This window comes from Lithobates pipiens, unplaced genomic scaffold (genome assembly GCF_037356315.1).
Source record: "Lithobates pipiens isolate NorthernLeopardFrog02 unplaced genomic scaffold, aLitPip1_a1.2 Scaffold_19, whole genome shotgun sequence".
Lineage (NCBI taxonomy): Eukaryota > Metazoa > Chordata > Amphibia > Anura > Ranidae > Lithobates > Lithobates pipiens.
This window is the reverse complement of record NW_027507764.1, coordinates 519,715,013-519,733,148: the sequence shown is the minus strand read 5'-3', so window position 1 is coordinate 519,733,148 and position 18,136 is coordinate 519,715,013. Positions and strand designations below refer to the sequence as shown.

The 18,136-nt window shown below is 48.0% G+C and overlaps 15 pseudogenes; all 15 read left to right on the top strand.

Annotated features, from left to right (window-relative positions):
* The first annotated feature begins 21 nt into the window (after positions 1-21).
* LOC143998722 (5S ribosomal RNA) lies at positions 22-140 on the top strand (annotated as a pseudogene).
* A 372-nt stretch (positions 141-512) lies between these two features.
* LOC143999483 (5S ribosomal RNA) lies at positions 513-631 on the top strand (annotated as a pseudogene).
* A 1,192-nt stretch (positions 632-1,823) lies between these two features.
* On the top strand, positions 1,824-1,942 carry LOC143998769 (5S ribosomal RNA; annotated as a pseudogene).
* Positions 1,943-2,364: 422 nt separating this feature from the next.
* LOC143998618 (5S ribosomal RNA) lies at positions 2,365-2,483 on the top strand (annotated as a pseudogene).
* Positions 2,484-3,652: 1,169 nt separating this feature from the next.
* LOC143999396 (5S ribosomal RNA) lies at positions 3,653-3,771 on the top strand (annotated as a pseudogene).
* Positions 3,772-9,673: 5,902 nt separating this feature from the next.
* On the top strand, positions 9,674-9,792 carry LOC143999948 (5S ribosomal RNA; annotated as a pseudogene).
* A 701-nt stretch (positions 9,793-10,493) lies between these two features.
* On the top strand, positions 10,494-10,612 carry LOC143998691 (5S ribosomal RNA; annotated as a pseudogene).
* Positions 10,613-10,715: 103 nt separating this feature from the next.
* Positions 10,716-10,834, top strand: LOC143999176 (5S ribosomal RNA; annotated as a pseudogene).
* A 99-nt stretch (positions 10,835-10,933) lies between these two features.
* On the top strand, positions 10,934-11,052 carry LOC143999535 (5S ribosomal RNA; annotated as a pseudogene).
* Positions 11,053-11,212: 160 nt separating this feature from the next.
* LOC144000069 (5S ribosomal RNA) lies at positions 11,213-11,331 on the top strand (annotated as a pseudogene).
* Positions 11,332-12,283: 952 nt separating this feature from the next.
* Positions 12,284-12,402, top strand: LOC143999511 (5S ribosomal RNA; annotated as a pseudogene).
* A 99-nt stretch (positions 12,403-12,501) lies between these two features.
* On the top strand, positions 12,502-12,620 carry LOC143998834 (5S ribosomal RNA; annotated as a pseudogene).
* A 320-nt stretch (positions 12,621-12,940) lies between these two features.
* Positions 12,941-13,059, top strand: LOC143998957 (5S ribosomal RNA; annotated as a pseudogene).
* A 100-nt stretch (positions 13,060-13,159) lies between these two features.
* Positions 13,160-13,278, top strand: LOC143999308 (5S ribosomal RNA; annotated as a pseudogene).
* A 100-nt stretch (positions 13,279-13,378) lies between these two features.
* Positions 13,379-13,497, top strand: LOC143999411 (5S ribosomal RNA; annotated as a pseudogene).
* Positions 13,498-18,136: the final 4,639 nt, after the last annotated feature.

Below are 18,136 nucleotides of genomic sequence, written 5' to 3'. Positions count from 1 at the left end.
TTGAGAGTGCCCGAAGAGATCACCTACGGCCCCATCACCCTGAAAGCGCCCAATCTTGTCTGATCTCGGAGGCTAAACAGTGTCGGGCCTGGTTAGTACCTGGATGGGAGACCGCCTGGGAATACCAGGTGCCAAAGGCTTCTTTTTATGTTGTTGGCTTTGACCTGTTTTTTTTCGCTTGTTTCTGAAGGCGACCATCTTGGCGTTTGTCAAGAGGGTTGGGCGTGTCTTGAAGAGAACGCTTACGGCCACATCACCCTGAAAGCACCCGATCTCATCTGATTTCAGAGGCTAAGCAGTGTCAGGCCTGGTTAGTACTTGGATGGGAGACTGCCTGGAAAGACCATAGAAGGATCTGGCCTGGTTAGTGTCTTGATTGGGAGATCACCTGGGAATACCGGATACCGTAGGCTTCTTTTTATGTTGTTGGCTTTGACCTGTTTTTTTTAGCTTGTTTCCCAAGGTGAGCATCTTGGCCTTTGTCAAGAGGCTTCAGAGTGCCCAAAGAGAGTGCCTACGACCAAATCACCCTGAGAGAGCCCAATCTCATCTGATCTCGTGGGCTAAGCAGCGATGGGCCTGGTTAGTACCTGGGTGGGAGACAGCCTGGGAATACCAGGTGCTGTAGGCTTCTCATTATGTTGTCGGCGTTGACCTGTTTTTTTTCCCTTTTTTCCCAAGGTGACCATCTTGGCATTTGTCAAGAGGGTTGAGAGTGCACAAAGAAATTGCCTACGGGCACAACACCCTGAAAGCGCCCAATCTGGTCTGGTCTCAGAGGCTATGCAGGGTTGGGCCTGATTTGTACCTGGATGGGAGACCACCTGGGTTTTCCACATGCCGCAGGCTTCTTTTTATGTTGTTGGTGTTGACCTGTTTTTTTTTCGCTTGTTTCCCAAAGTGATCACCTTGGCATTTGTCAAGAGGGTTGAGAGTGCCTAAATAGATCGCTTACAGCAGCATCACCCTGAAAGCACCCTATCTCTTCTGATCTCGGAGGCTAAGAAGGGTTGGGCCTAGTTAGTACTTGAATGGGAGACGGCCTTGGAATACCAGGTGCCGTATTCTTCTTTTCATGTTAGTGGCGTTAACCTGTTTTTTTCCGCTTGTTTCCCAGGGTGACTATCTTGGCATTTTTCAAGAGGGATGATAGGGCCCAAAGAGATTGCCTATGGGCACATCACCCTGAAAGCACCCAATCTCCTCTGATCTCAGAGGCTAGAAAGGGTCACGCTTGGTAATACCTGGATGGGAGACCACCTGGGAATACTAGGTGCTGTAGGCTTCTTTTTATGTTGTTGGCGTTGACTTGATTTTTTGTTTGCTTCCCAAGGTGACCATCTTGGCGTTTGTCAAGAGGGTTGAACGTGCCTGAAAAAAATCTACTATGACTGCATCACCCTGAAAGAGCCCAATCTCATTTGATCTCAGAGGCTAAGCAGGGTTGGGACCTGGTTAGTACCTGGATGGGAGACCGCCTGGGATTTCTCAATGCCATAGGCTTTTTTTTTAAGTTGTTGGCATTGACTTCGTTTTTTTTTGCTTGTTTCCCAAGGTGACCATCTTGGCGTTTGTCAAGAGGGTTGAAAGTGCCTGAAGGGATTGCCTACGGGCACATCACCCTCAAAGCACCTGATCTCGTTTGATGTTGGAGGCTAAGAAGAGTCTGGCCTTGTTAGTACGTGGATGGGAGACTGCCTGGGAATACCAGGTGTCGTAGGCTTCTTTTTATGTTGTTGGCGTTGACCTGTTTTTTTTTAGCTTGTTTCCCAAGGTCACCATCTTGGTGTTTGTCAAGAGGGTTGAGAGTGCCTGAAGAGATTGCCTATGGCCACATCACTCTGAAAGCACCCAATCTTGTCTGATCTTGGAGGCTAAGAAGAGTCAGGCCTGGTTAGTACCTGGATGGGAGACCACCTGGGAATACCAGTTATTGTAAGCTTCTTTTTATGTTGTTGGCGTTGATTCGTTTTTTTTTTTTCGCTTGTCTCTCAAGGTGACCATCTTGGCATTTGTCAAGAGGGTTGAGAGTGCACAAAGAGATCGCTTACAGCAGCATCACCCTGAAAGAGCCCTATCTCTTCTCATCTCTGAGGCTAAGAAGGGTTGGGCCTAGTTAGAACCTGTATGGGAGATGGCGTTGGAATACCAGGTGCCGTATTCTTCTTTTTATGTTGTTGACATTGAACTGTCTTTTTTCGCAAGGTTGGGCCTTGCTAGTACCTGGATTGGAGACCACCTGGGAATACTAGGTGCTGTAGGCTTCTTTTTATGTTGTTGGCGTTGACTTGTTTTTGTTTTGTTTGTTTACCAAGGTGACCATCTTGGTGTTTGTCAAGAGGGTTGAGAGTGCCTGAAGAGCTTGCCTATGGCCACATAACCCTGAAAGCACCAGATCTCGTCTGATCTCAGAGACTAAACAGGGTCGGGCCTTGTTAATACCTGGATGGGAGACCACCTGGGAATACTAGGTGCTGTAGACTTCTTCTTATGTTGTTGGCGTTAACTTGTTTTTTTTTGTTTGTTTCCCAAAGTGACCATCTTGGCGTTAGTCAAGAGGGTTGAGAGTGGCTGAAGAAATCTCCTACGGTCACATCACCCTGAAAGAGCCCAATCTCATCTGATCTCAGAGGCTAAGCAGGGTTGGGACCAGTTTAATCCCTGGATGGGAGACCGCCTGGGATTTCCAGATGCTGTAGGCTTCTTGTTATGTTGTTGCCGTTGACCTATTTTTTTCCGCTTGTTCCCAAGGTGACCATCTTGGCATTTGTCAAGAGAGTTGAGAGTGCCTGAAGATACTGGCTATGGCCACATCACCCTGAATCTGTTCCATCTCATCTGATCTTGGAGGCTAAGCAGGGTCGGGCCTGGTTAATGCCTGGATAGGAGACCACCTGGGAATACCAGGTGTCGTAGGCTTCTTTTTTTTTCTCCAAACAGGGGAAGACGCTCCCCCGAGTACATAATGCAACAGAGAAATACAGAGCAAAAAGCAGTTGAACAATACTTGATACAGGTATATTCGCAAATGTGAGTCTGCCTTCCATCAATCATAATGATTCAAGGCACGGATAAAGTACAAGAATTTTTGTGTTATGCATCGGATCTCTGTCCAGAAGTCCACCAAGCTGGGGCAGGACCAAAAAATGTGGAGCAACGTGCCCTCTTCTTCTCCACACCTCCAGCATATGTTCGAGGAAGAGGGGAAACATTTATGCAGCTTTGATGGTGTCAAATACCACCTGGTGAGAAGTTTAAAATTTGTCTCCTGTATCTTCGTAAACTTTTTCAATTTGGCCGAACGGCCGGACGCAAGTTTCCCCCGGCGCGGGAACATGGGGGGAGACATGATGCACATGTTTTGGAGATGCCCGAAGTTGATCTGCTACTGGACGGAGGTGACAGGAACCATTGATCGGGTGTTTGGAACCTCCACCAGGATGGAGGCGAAGGATTGTCTCCTGGGATTAGTTGAAGGAGTTGGAAACCCGGGAAGCAGCCAGATGGCAGTTCTGAGATGCCTATTTCAGGCAAGGAAACTGCCCAACCCTGCTTAGCCTCCAATGTTGGCAATGACTTGTTTTTTTTAGCTTGTTTCCCAAGATGACCATGTTGGCGTTTGTCAAGATGGTTGAAAGTGCCCAAAGAGATCGCCTATGGCCCCATCACCTTGAAAGTGCCCGATCTTGTCTGATCTCGGAGGTTAAGCATTGTCGGGCCTGATTAGTAACTGGATGGAAGACCGACTGGGAATACTAGGTGCCGTATGCTTATTTCTTGATCATACATCACGGGACACAGGATCATTACATAATGGGTTATATAGGCACCTCTGGTCATTGGACACTGGTTAACCCCCCATTAAGGAGAATTCCTTCCCTATATAACCCCTCCCATATGGGAGGCACCTAATTTTTTCCTTCGCCAGTGGTGGTTGGTCACGTAAAACATGTGCTATGAAGAAAGTTCTGTGTAGGTCCTTGCAGGGGCCTAAAGGCTACAACAAACCAGATCCATATCTCGGGCCGATATTTTGACTCCCAAGATGATGTGGTACCCGGGCCTCGTCATCTGAAGAAACGAGGTTTTGCCTGTAAGTCCTCTCCTATTGGAAGACTGGGCTCTGGGAAAACCAGACTTACTGTACTATTTACATAGTGGCATGAAAGTTTCTGGCAGAGTCTTTTACAAGGTCCAGGTAGGAGGTTCTTCTGAGAAGGAACCCCAAAAAAAACCTGAAGGTTGGCACAACTCTGCCCGCCGTGATGGGTGAAGGCTGGAATCTGTCTGTTTTCAGCAATTCCTGCGGCGAGGACAGGTAAGGGAAGTTAATCCTGTATAAATTATATTATGGATTTCTTCATTGAGTAGTTGTATGTCTTACCTGGTTTCCACAACTAGGGGGAGTAAGAGCAGCCTGATGCATACTTACATGCCTTTCAGATACACACGCTCAGTGAAGCCTGGTTCTCCCAGATGACTCACGTCTCCACTGCAATCTCTGCCACAATGAAGGTAATACAGGGGTCCCACGTAGTCTGGGGGTCCCAGACAGCTCCGATGGCAATTCCCTTCCCCCCTGGATACCGGCAGTCCTCGTGCATGCGCGCCAAGCACGCTCCCGTGCTAATGGAGGAGGCGGGAGTGTGTTTGCGAGCCGCGTCGTTCGGTGTGCACGGCGCTGTACTGAGCAGGCGCCAGACGGCAGTTTTACAGCCCAGAGCGTCGGGGGCTGTAAGTGGAGACACAGGAGCTGTGAGCAGTAAGCATCCCAAGGGATTGGATCCAGGCAAACCTAAGACACCTACTCAGCATCAGGTTGTGCAGTTTAAGCATATATATTTATTGTGAGACTTTAAGCACAACAGTGATTGCACTTTGTACTAGTACCTCTGCTTTGTAGCTTAGGACTATGTCTCCTCGTAAGAGGGTCTCAGGGGGAGATAACAAGGACACTGGTAAGTCACCGCCTAGGTCTAGGGGTTCTAAAAATGCCTGTAGGTTACCATCCCCCCCTGCAAGACTGGAGTCAGCCTCACAGGATGAGTCAGTGCCCCTGTCAGGATTTGCAGCCTCTCCTAAAATTTCAGCCCCGGTATACATCACTGAGGACTCCCTTAGGGCTACATTGGAGGGTTTTGAAGGGAGAATCATGAATTTTATTTCAGCTTCCCTGAAAGATAGCAGGAAAAGGGGTAGATCCCCTCCCTCTGCTGAGATTCCTCTTTCAGATGACACTTCTGACAATGAGGAGAGATCCCTATCTTGGGACAGGGATCTTGAGCAGTCGGATGAATCAGAGGAAGAGGAGAGAGTCCCCTCCTCCCAGGTGCTCAGAAAACAGGTGCAGTATTATACTGAATTGGTGCGTACCTCATTCAGAATGCCTGCTGCTGAGATCGCTACATCCTCTGTTTCTTCCCTGGGAGTCAGGAAAATCCCACAACCTGCCTTTTCCTTTCCAATTCATCCCTTAATGGATAAATTGTTGTATGAGTATTGGGGACATCCCGATAAACTGTTTGCTCCTCCTAAAAGGTTTTCTATGCTTTATCCTCTGGAGGAAAGTTCCACCAAGAAATGGGGGGTCCCATCTGTCGATGCGGCTGTTTCTTGCGTGAATAGAAACTTGACCTGTCCTTTGGATAATGCTCAGATATTTTAAGATCCAACTGATTAGAAGCTGGAAACATTATTAAAAGCCTCCTTTTCCATGACTGGCGCTGTAGTGCAACCTACAGTCGCAGCTGTGGGGTTGTGTCAGTTCCTCAATGAACAGGTTAAGCAGATGCTTGGCCTTCTTCCCAGTGAGGAAGTGGAGAATTATGCAGAAATACCTCAAATTCTGTGTTTCATGATTGATGCGATTTTGGCTTCTGTCCAACAAGCATCTCGTTTGTCTCTCCTGTTGGTACACATGCGAAGGGCCCTATGGCTAAAGAATTGGGCAGCTGAGCTATCATGCAAGAAGCATTTGATTGGGTTCCCGTTTAAAGGGGAACGTTTGTTTGGAGAAGAATTAGACAAATTCGTCCAAAAAATTTCAGGGAGTAAGTCTACTCTCCTTCCAGTCAAAAGGAGCAAACGTCCATCATTTAGGCGTTCTCTTTCTCCCAGAGCATCAAGCTCTAAGCAGTGGCGACGGCCTTCTCAACCCCCCTCTCCAAGAAAGGCTCAAGGCCGGGCCCAGGGGCAGAAGAAATCCTGGGGGCGAAAGCCTGCCAAGCAGAGCCCGAAAGCTTCCTTGTGAAGGAGCACCCCCGCTCGGCCAAGTGGGGGGAAGGCTCCTGCAGTTTGCAGAAGCCTGGCAGGAAGAGATCCGGGGCGAGTGGGTGGTCTCTTCGGTATCTCTGGGCTACAAGCTGGAGTTTCAGGAGATTCCACCTTCTCGCTTTCTAAGGTCAAGGATCCCCAGGGACCCAGTAAAGCAAAGACCGCTATTTCTGGCCTTAGATCACTTACTATCCCAGGGAGTGATAGTAGAAGTGGACCCAAAAGAACAGGTTTCAGGGTTTTACTCGAATCTCTTTACCGTTCCAAAGCCAACTAAAAGTGTCAGACCTATCCTGGATCTGAAGGATCTGAACCGATTTTTACGCATCCGGTCCTTCCGAATACAGTCAATTCGCACTGTGGTCTCCTCCCTGCAAGGGGGAGAGTTTATGGCATCAATAGACATCAAGGATGCATATCTCCATGTGCCAATTTTTCCCGCACACCAAAAGTATCTAAGGTTCGAAGGTAGAGCAGCACCATTTTCAATTTGTGGCTTTGCCGTTTGGGCTAGCTACGGCCCCTCGAGTCTTCACAAATATTCTGGACCCTCTCTTGGCAAACCTAAGAGCTCAGGGTATAGCCATCATGGCTTATCTAGACGATTTGCTTCTCATAGAGAAAACAGTAGCGCTCCTGAACCACAGTGTTACCAGAACGCTAGAATACCTGGAACGCCTAGGTTGGATTATAAACCTAGAAAAGTCGTCCCTACAGCCTGCTACCAGGTTGGAATACCTGGGTATGGTTATCGACACTGCTCAGTGCAAGGTGTTTCTACCAAGGCCAAAAGCCTTGGCCATTGGGGATCTGGTGCGCCTAATTCTGGGCAGAAGATCTTGCCCCATTCGGTTGTGCATGAGACTGTTAGGGGAAATGGTCGCCTCCTTCGAGGCCGTTCCATTCACCCAGTTCCACTCAAGGCCTCTGCAAAGATGCATCCTTGCGGCTTGGAACAGGAATCCCCAATCCTTGGATCTTCCTATGCGTCTATCCCCAGGGACACGCAAGAGCCTCGTCTGGTGGTTACAAACCGAGAATTTGCTGAAAGGCAAAACTTTTCTTCCTCTTCCATGGAAGATTATTATGACAGATGCCAGCCTGACAGGCTGGGGAGCAGTGTTGGAGGAGACGTGCTCACAGGGGAAATGGTCTGCGATCGAGAAGCTATTGCCCATAAATGTCTTGGAGATCCGGGCAGTTAATATGGATCTCATAAACTGGTCTTTCAGACTACAGGGTCTCCCTGTTTGGGTTCAGTCCGACAATGCCACAGCAGTGGCATATATCAATCACCAGAGCGGTACCAGGAGTCTGGTTGCGCAAAAAGAGGTGAATCGCATACTTGTCTGGGCAGAAAGGCATGTTCCATGCCTTTCTGCAGTGTTCATTCCAGGAGTGGAAAATTGGCAGGCGGATTTTCTGCGCCACCAGCAGTTGTGCCCAGGAGAATGGGCTCTGCACCCCGACGTGTTTTGGAACATATGTCGCAGGTGGGGTACTCCAGACGTAGATCTGTTTGCGTCCAGGTTCAACAGAAAACTGGACAAATTTGTGTCAAAGACAAGAGATACACTCGCTCAGGGGTCGGATGCTCTGACAGTTCCCTGGGACCAGTACAATTTGATTTTTGCCTTCCCCCCGTGCCTGCTTCTGTCGCAGTTCCTGGGAAGAGTCAAGAGGGAAACAAAGTGGGTTCTTTTGGTAGCCCCGCCTTGGCCCAGGCGACCGTGGTACGCAGAGATCATGAAGTTGGCAGTAGGCAGGCCGTGGATCCTCCCTCTCCGGCCAGATCTGCTCTCACAGGGTCCAATTTACCATGCTGCTTTACACAGTCTGAATTTGACGGTTTGGCTGCTGAGACCCACATTCTGAGAGACCGTGGGCTTTCGGGGCCAGTCCTTTCTACTCTGGTCAATGCCAGAAAGCCGGCCTCCAGGCTTATTTACTACAAAATCTGGAGGGCATATGTTTCCTGTTGTGAACTCAGGGAATGTCATCCTAGAAAGTATGTCATTAGTAGGATCTTGGCCTTCCTCCAGTCAGGCCTAGAAATGAATTTGGCCGTAAGCACTATCAAGGTGCATATTTCGGCCTTGTCAGTGTTTTTTCAGAAACCACTTGCATCACATTCCCTGGTGCGGGCTTTCATCCAGGGGGCTATGCGGATAAGGCCGCCAGTCAAACCTCCGGTATGCCCATGGGATCTGAATTTGGTTCTCTCAGCTTTGCAGGGGCAACCTTTTGAACCTTTGCATCAGGCTTCGTTAGTTCTTTTGACTAAAAAATTGGTTTTCTTGGTAGCCATATCCACGGCTAGAAGAGTGTCAGAAATAGCAGCTCTCTCCAGTAAAGAACCGTATCTAATTATTCATAAGGACCTGGTGGTAATGCGTCCCAACAGGTCCTTTCTGCCTAAGGTGGTTTCAGGATTCCATTTGAATCAAGATGTAAGCCTACCATCCTTTTTTCTGGACCCACAGTCTGCAGAAGAAAAATCTTTGCACACTTTGGATGTGGTAAGGGCAATCAGTATCTATCTTCAGGCAACTGCACAGATAAGGAAAACTGATTGCTTATTTATTTTGCCGGAAGGCCCTAGGAAGGGTCAGGTGGCATCAAAATCCACTCTCTCATGGTGGATTAGACAGATTATTTCTCAGGCCTATAGTGTTAAAGGGAAGATCCCTCCTTTTCAAGTGAAAGTGCACTCAACTAGGGCTGTAAGTGCTTCTTGGGCAGTGCATCACCAGGCCTCCCTGGCTCAGATCTGTAAGGCTGCAACTTGGTCATCAGTCCACATATTCACCAGATTCTATCAGGTGGATGTCAGAGGGCAAGAGGATATCGCCTTTGGGCGCAGTGTACTGCAGGCTGCAGTTTAGGTCCTCCGGTCCTTGGCGGTCTATATATTATGATCTGTGTCTCCCTCCCCTCAATCTGAGCATTGCTTTGGGACATCCCACTATGTAATGAAGCTCCTGTGTCCCCTGATGTATGATCAAGAAAATAGGATTTTTATACACAGCTTACCTGTAAAATCCTTTTCTTGAGAGTACATCACGGGACACAGGGCTCCCACCCCTCTTGGGTTTTACGTGGTTTCCTATTGCTTTGCTACAAAACTGAGGTGCCTCCCATATGGGAGGGGTTATATAGGGGAGGAATTCTCCTTAATTGGGGGTTAACCAGTGTCCAATCACCAGAGGTGCCTATATAACCCACTATGTAATGAAGCTTCTGTGTCCCGTGATGTACTCTCAAGAAAAGGATTTTACAGGTAAGCTGTATATAAAAATTCTATTTTTTATGTTGTTGGCGTTGACCTGTTTTTTTTCACTTGTTTCCCAAGATGACCATCTTGGCGTTTGTCAAGAGGGTGAGAGTGCCCAAAGAAAGTGCCTACGGCCAAATCACCCTGAAAGTGCCCGATCTTGTCTGATCTCGGAGGTTAAGCATTGTCGGGCCTGATTAGTAACTGGATGGGAGACCGACTGGGAATACCAGGTGCCGTAGGCTTCTTTTTATGCTGTTGGCGTTGACATGTTTTTTTTTTCCGCTTGTTTCCCAAGGTGACCATCTTGGCATTTGTCAAGAGGGCTGAGAGAGCCAGAAGAAATCTCCTCTGGCCACATCACCCTGAAAGCGCCCGATCTCATCTGATCTCGGAGGCTAAGCAGGGTCCGGTCTGGATAATACCTAATTACAGGTGCCGTAGGAATCTTTTTATATTGTTGGCTTTGACCTGTTTTTTTTTCGCTTGTTTCCCAAGGTGACCATTTTAGCATCTGTCAAGAGTTTTGAGTATGTCCCGAAGCGTTCGCCTAAGGCCACATCACCCTGAAAGCGCCCGATCTCAGAGGCTAAGCAGGGTCAGGGTCAGGGTCAGATGGGAGACCGCCAGGGTCTATGTTGTTGGCTTTGACCTGTTTTTTTTTCACTTTTTTCCCAAGATGACCATCTTGGCATTTGTCAAGAGGGTTGAGAGTGTCTGAATAGAACACCTATGGCCACATCACCCTGAAAGCGCACAATCTCATCTGATCTCAGAGGCCTAGCAGTGTATGGCCTGGTTAATACCTGTATGGGAGACCATCTGTGAATACCAGGTGCCGTAGGCTTCTTTTTATGTTGTTGGTGTTGACCTGTTTATTTTCGCTTGTTTCCCAAGGTGACCATCTTGGCTTTTAAAAAGAGGGTCTTGAGTGCCTAAAGAGATCACCTACGGCCCCATCACCCTGAAAACACCCGATCTTGTCTGATCTCGGAGGCTAAGCAGTGTTGGGCCTGGTTAATACCAGGATAGGAGAACGTCTGGGAATAACAGGTGCCGTAGGCTTCTTTTTATGTTATTGGCCTTGACCTGTTTTTTTTTTTTCACTTGTTTCCAAAGGTGACCATCTTGGCATTTGTCAAGAGGGTTGAGAGTGCCCGAAGAGATCACCTACGGCCCCATCACCCGGAAAGCGTCCAATCTCGTCTGATCTCGGAGGCTAAACAGTGTCAGGCCTGGTTAGTACCTGGATGGGAGACCGCCTGGGAATACCAGGTGCCATAGGCTTCTTTTTATGTTGTTGGCTTTGACCTGTTTTTTTCGCTTGTTTCTGAAGGCGACCATCTTGGCGTTTGTCAAGAGGGTTGGGCGTGTCTTGAAGAGAATGCTTACGGCCACATCACCCTGAAAGCACCCAATCTCATCTGATTTCAGAGGCTAAGCAGTGTCAGGCCTGGTTAGTACCTGGATGGGAGACTGCCTGGGAAGACCAGGTGCCATAGAAGGATCTGGCCTGGTTAGTGTCTTGATTGGGAGATCGCCTGGGAATACGGGATGCCGTAGACTTCTTTTTATGTTGTTGGCTTTGACCTGTTTTTTTTAGCTTTTTTCCCAAGGTGAGCATCTTGGCCTTTGTCAAGAGGCTTCATAGTGCCCAAAGAGAGTGTCTACGGCCAAATCACCCTGAGAGAGCCCAATCTCATCTGATCTTGGAGGCTAAGCAGCGATGGGCCTGGTTAGTACCTGGACGGGAGACAGCCTGGGAATACCAGGTGCCGTAGGCTTCTCATTATGTTGTCGGCGTTGACCTGTGTTTTTTCCCTTTTTTCCCAAGGTGACCATCTTGCCATTTGTCAAGAGGGTTGAGAGTGCACAAAGAAATTGCCTACGGCCACAACACCCTTAAAGCACCCAATCTCGTCTGGTCTCAGAGGCTAAGCAGGGTTGGGCCTGGTTTGTACCTGGATGGGAGACCGCCTGGGTTTTCCAGAAGCCGCAGGCTTCTTTTTATGTTGTTGGTGTTGACCTGTTTTTTTTCGCTTGTTTCCCAAAGTGATCATCTTGGCATTTGTCAAGAGGGTAGAGAGTGCTTAAAGAGATCGCTTACAGCAGCATCACCCTGAAAGCACCCTATCTCTTCTGATCTCGGAGGCTAAGAAGGGTTGGGCCTAGTTAGTACTTGAATGGGAGACGGCCTTGGAATACCAGGTGCCGTATTCTTCTTTTCATGTTGTTGGCGTTGACCTGTTTTTTTTCGCTTGTTTCCCAGGGTGACTATCTTGGCATTTTTCAAGAGGGATGAGAGTGCCCAAAGAGATTGCCTATGGGCACATCACCCTGAAAGCACCCAATCTCCTCTGATCTCAGAGGCTAGAAAGGGTCGTGCCTTGTTAATACCTGGATGGGAGACCGCCTGGGAATACTAGGTGCTGTAGGCTTCTTTTTATGTTGTTGGCTTTGACTTGATTTTTTGTTTGCTTCCCAAGGTGACCATCTTGGCGTTTGTCAAGAGGGTTGAGCGTGCCTGAAAAAAAATCTACTATTGCTGCATCACCCTGAAAGAGCCCAATCTCATTTGATCTCAGAGGCTAAGCAGGGTTGGGACCTGGTTAGTACCTGGATGGGAGACCGCCTGGGATTTCTCAATGCCATAGGCTTTTTTTTTAAGTTGTTGCTTGATTCCCAAGGTGACCATCTTGGCGTTTGTCAAGAGGGTTGAAAGTGCCTGAAGGGATTGCCTACGGGCACATCACCCTGAAAGCACCCGATCTCATTTGATGTTGGAGGCTAAGAAGAGTCAGGCCTTGTTAGTACGCGGATGGGAGACCGCCTGGGAATACCAGGTGTCGTAGGCTTCTTTTTATGTTGTTGGAGTTGACCTGTTTTTTTTAGCTTGTTTCCCAAGGTCACCATCTTGGTGTTTGTCAAGAGGGTTGAGAGTGCCTGAAGAGATTGCCTATGGCCACATCACTCTGAAAGCACCCAATCTTGTCTGATCTTGGAGGCTAAGAATAGTCAGGCCTGGTTAGTACCTGGATGGGAGACCACCTGGGAATACCAGTTATTGTAGGCTTCTTTTTATGTTGTTGCGTTGATTCGTTTGTTTTTTTCCGCTTGTTTCCCAAGGTGACCATCTTGGCATTTGTCAAGAGGGTTGAGAGTGCCCAAAGAGATCGCTTACAGCAGCATCACCCTGAAAAAGCCCTAGCTCTTCTTATCTCTGAGGCTAAGAAGGGTTGGGCCTAGTTAGTACCTGGATGGGAGATGGCGTTGGAATACCAGGTGCCGTATTCTTCTTTTTATGTTGTTGACATTGACCTGTCTTTTTTCGCTTGTATCTCAAGGTGACTATCTTGGCATTTGTCAAGAGGGTTGAGAGTGCCCAAAGAGATTGCATATGGGCACATAACCCTGAAAGCGCCCGATCTCCTCTGATCTCAGAGGCTAAACAGGGTTGGGCCTTGCTAGTACCTGGATTGGAGACAACCTGGGAATACTAGGTGCTGTAGGCTTCTTTTTATGTTGTTGGCGTTGACTTGTTTTTGTTTTGTTTGTTTACCAAGGTGACCATCTTGGTGTTTGTCAAGAGGGTTGAGAGTGCCTGAAGAGCTTGCCTATGGCCACATAACCCTGAAAGCACCAGATCTCGTCTGATCTCAGAGACTAAACAGGGTCGGGCCTTGTTAATACCTGGATGAGAGACCACCTGGGAATACTAGGTGCTGTAGACTTCTTTTTATGTTGTTGGTGTTGACTTGTTTTTTTTTTGTTTCTTTCCCAAGGTGACCATCTTGGCATTTGTCAAGAGAGTTGAGAGTGCCTGAAGTTATTGGCTACGGCCACATCCCCCTGAATCTGTTCCATCTCGTCTGATCTTGGAGGCTAAGCAGGGTCGGGCCTGGTTAATGCCTGGATGGGAGACCGCCTGGGAATACCAGGTGTCGTAGGCTTCTTTTTTTTTTTCAAATATAATTTTTTCTCCAAACAGGGGAAGACGGTCCCCCGAGTACATAATGCAACAGAGAAATACAGAGCAAAAAGCAGCTGAACAATACTTGATACAGGTATATTCGCAACTGTGAGTCTGCCTTCCATCAATCATAATGATTCAAGGCACGGATAAAGTACTGTACCAAGATCCAGGGTCACACAAACCCCAGGTCCCTCCGGCATAATCCATCCAGAGGGGGGGGGGTGGGGCCGTCATTCCCAATTTTCCACTTTTTCCAAAAGAGAGAGTGGGTGGAGGGGGTGAGAGATAGGGGAGGAAGGCAGAAAAGAGAAGGGGTGAAAGATCAGGAAAGGAGAAGAGGGGACGAGACACAATGGCAGCCACTGTCCAAGGGGCCAGTCAAGGAAAGCTCAGAGCATTAAGGTGATAGCAGGCGACATCCTTCCAGCGAGAATATAAAGGTATTCCAGATGTCCCAGGTTTGTTTAAAAAATTCTTGTTTACCTTGTGATGTGAGGATCAAGTCCTCCATTTTTTTTAATGTCCTCTATTTTCCTAAGCCAGTGAGTAATGAAAGGGGGGGAACATTTTTTCCAATAGAGAGGGATGCAGGATTTCGCCGCATTTATCACATGCCGTAAAATTTATTTTTTTGTACTTCTTAATGGGAATCTGTGAATGGTGCAAGAGAAAGAATGCAGCCTCTTCCGGGATGGAGAAGTCTGTGAATTTTTGTGTTATGCATCGGATCTCTGTCCAGAAGTCCACCAAGCTGGGGCAGGACCAAAAAATGTGGATCAACGTGCCCTCTTCTTCTCCACACCTCCAGCATATGTTCGAGGAAGAGGGGAATTATTTATGCAGCTTTGATGGTGTCAAATACCACCTGGTGAGAAGTTTAAAATTTGTCTCCTGTATCTTCGTGCACAGCGAGGTTTTGAGAGCCAAAGTGATAATGCGTTGTCTCTGTGCTGGGGAAAACGAGCAATTAAGGTCCTTTTCCCAGTTGGACAGACAGGTTAAGTGTGGGTGATCTGTTTGAGAGAGAATGTGGACCAAAGGGCCTTCGCTCCTGCATAGAGTCTCAAACTCCGTCTGAGGGCGTGCGAAAGTTTGAGTATTGGGGATGGAATGGAAAAAATGATGTTGTTGCGCCGCTCTCCAAAAAGGCATTTGGAAAAGCTCTGTCGGATCTGTTAGGGTTGAGAAAGAAGGTCATTTTCCATCAATGACGAATTTAGACGCATGGTCTAGGTTGGAATTTCTAAGTGGGTCCCCGGTTCCAAGTTCGGATGGCCACGTATAGGGAATAGGGGGGAAGTCAAAGACGTGAGTGTGTTTTGGGTAGCGATCAGGTGACTGACTTTCAATGAAGCCCCTATAGTGGGATGTGACGTCAATTCTGTGGGTAAATCCTTATAGCACCACATGGTGCTTCTTAGCGGAATTTGGGAGTGAGATTGTCCTAGTAGCACCCAGAGCTTAGAAAGTTTGTTTCCATTCCAGTCCAATACACGCCCCAGATGGGAGGCCAGGTAGTAGCATCGCAAGTCAGGGAGAACCAACCCTCCCTGTTGTTTAGACAATGTCAGCTGTGACCACTTAAGTCTGGGATTTTTGTGGGCCCAGTTAAATTGAGTGAGCAGGGATTGAGCTTGCTTAAAAAACGGGACTGGAGTCTGGATCGGGAGAGCTTGGAAAAGATAGGTAAATTTAGGGAGTATGTTCATTTTAATGAGATTGCATCTCCTGAACCAGGAATGGAGGCCAGAATGCCACCCGTGAAGCAAACTGCGGATCTTAGTGACAAGGGGTGGGGGGAAGTTCAACATAAACGTACGCGCGTTGTCCTGTGGAATGTAAGTACCTAAGTACTTAAGGGCTGTATGGGTCTATTTAAATCGAAAATTGGACTACAAGTCTAGTAACGTTTGCAGGCGGACTTCGACCCCCATGGCCTCTGATTTCAAGAAGTATCCCGTATATCTGGAATTCCCTAAGGAGATTTGGCAAAAGGAAACTCTGGGATTCGTCAACGAGAACAGCATGTCATCTACGTAGGCAGATGTCAATAGTACCGATTTGGAGTCGCGTTATGTCTGAGTTTTGTCGAATTGTGGAGAGAAAGGGTTCCAATGACAGTGCGAATAACTGGGGCGACAGGGGGCAACCCTGTCTGGTCCCATTCCCGATGTCAAGGGGAGATGAGAGCACCCCATTCGCTTTGAGTTGAGCTGAAGGGCGTGAGTATATCTTACTTATCCATGCCAACATCCGTTCACTCAGACCTATATGGCGAAGGACCGAGAACATGAATGTCCATTTGACCCGATCAAAAGCTTTCTCGGCATCAGTACTCACGAAAAGACAAGGGGTCCCAGATGACTTTGCTTTATGGACCAGGGTAAGCACCTTAATGGTGTTGTCCCTATCTTCCCTGGTGGGAATAAAACCTAACTGGTCAATATGTATAAGGGACTGCAAGTGCTGTGCCAATCACGTGGCGAGGATTTTAGAGAATAGTTTTAGGACCGAATTTAGGAGGGAAATTGGTCTGTAGCTCCCACATAGGCCCGGGTCTTTGCCCTCCTTAGGTATCAACGAGATGTGGGCTCTAAGGGTATGCTCAGGAAAATCCCCATTCAAGCTCAGAGTATTCAATAAATTCACCAAGCGCGGGCCGAGAATAGGGAGGAAGGTCTTATAGTATTGTGCGGTATATCCGTCAGGGCCCGGAGCCTTACCCACCTTCGGAGGTCCCACGGCCATCTGGACTTCTTCCAGTGTGATCGGGTTGGTAGACCAGAACCGGTTACATATCTGTCTATATTGTCCTGTCCGGACCCTGAATCGGGCAGGTTGTAGAGATCAGAGTAGCATTTTTCAAAGACTTTGGCTATTTGGGTTGGGGTAGAGCCCCTCTGGCCATTCTCATCTATCAACTGTTGTATGTAAGAGGCAGATTTCAACTCCTTTACTGACCTGGCAAAGATTTTTCCGCATTTGTCCCCTGATTCCTACATCAGTTTACGACAAAACTGGAGTACTGCTTTCGCTTTATAATGGAGTAGGTCAGTAATCTGGGTACGGAGTGTCCCCAATTCAATCTCTAAGGTCCGTGAGGGGGCATGTTTATGTTTCGCTTCCACAGAGGCAAGTTCACAAAACAGATTAGCAATTTGTTCCTTCCGTGTTCGTTTGATGCGTGCCCCGTGCCTGATAAGTACCCTGCGGAGTACTGACTTGTGAGCCTCCCAAATTATCCCCGGGTCGCAGTCCTGCGTTTAGTTTTCTTGGAAATAAAGGTCCAATTCCCTGGTCACATCTGCTAAAACTTCCGGTATCTGGAGGAGGCTCTCATTAAGGTGCCAGAATAGAGTCCTAGGTGAGGGGTTCCTAGAGAGGGTGTAGGTAAGGGCTACAGGAGCGTGGTCAGACCAAGTAATATGGCAGATGGAGGAAGAGCTCACCAAGTGCAGTTGGTCATGTGGAATCAAGAAGAAGTCTATCCTCAAGTATGATTTGTGAGGGGAAGAGCAAAAAGAGTAGTCCCTTTCCCCGGAGTGTTGCAGACACCAGATATCAACTAATTGGTCATTCAGTAAGCACTTAGTAATCCGCTTTCTAGAGTAAATGAGGAGCGAGGAGCAAGAGGCAGAAGTGTCAACCGATGGCGAAAGGGGACATTAAAGTCCCCACCTAATATCAACTGGCCCTCCCGAAAGTCACATCATCTGTGCAGGGTAGTTCTGAGGAATGTGTCTTGGTGATCATTGGGAGCGTACACAGTGGCAAATGTAAAAAGGAGCTCTCCAATGTGGCCCCTAAGAAAAAGATATCGGCCCCCAGGGTCCACCAGAGAATCCTGGAGAACCGAGGGGAGCCTGCTAGAGATCAGAATGGAGATTCCCTTGGTCTTAGAGGAGGGGTTAGTAGAGTGGTAGACCTTAGCGAAGGATCTTGACCGTAGAAAGGGGAGGCTAGTATTTTTAAAATGTGTTTCTTGTATAAAGGCCACATCAGTACAGGAAGTCTTCAGTTCTCACAGGAGGATCCACCGTTTTTCAGAGGAGTTCAGTCCCTTAACGTTTAGAGAGGTGACCTTGACTGAGTCTGCCATCGCTCCTCGGGGAGGGGAAGGGGGACGTCCGAGAAAAGCAAAGAAAGTTGAACCAAGGTAGGTATTGGGTAGGTAATGGATGGCGGGAACTAAGGGGGAAAAAGGAAGGGCAAATGGAAGGAAAGGTAAGGGGAAAAAGAGGCCGGGCACCTCAACCCCAGGGGGAGAGGGAAATTAAGGGTTGTCCGCACTCAACAGTACAGGAATTGTATACTAAAACAGCACAATTATGCTATAGCGTTTACCAGATGTACACTGGGTTTAAAGCGCCGTCCTACTTGGGTTGGTGGGTAGACAGGTCGGAGAGGGAGCCCCCGGATCCCAGTCCCCCCAGTCCCGGCAGTGGTAAATGTCATGTCTGATACCGGTATGCAAATAAAAGACAATCAGTAACATCATAGAACCAAAAAACAATAGTATAATTAAAACAGAGGTAGAGCATAGAACTGTCAGCACTGAGGGGTCTCCTCAGCTCGCTCTAAATGTAGGCATGCACGAGGGAGCCCGTCACAACAGA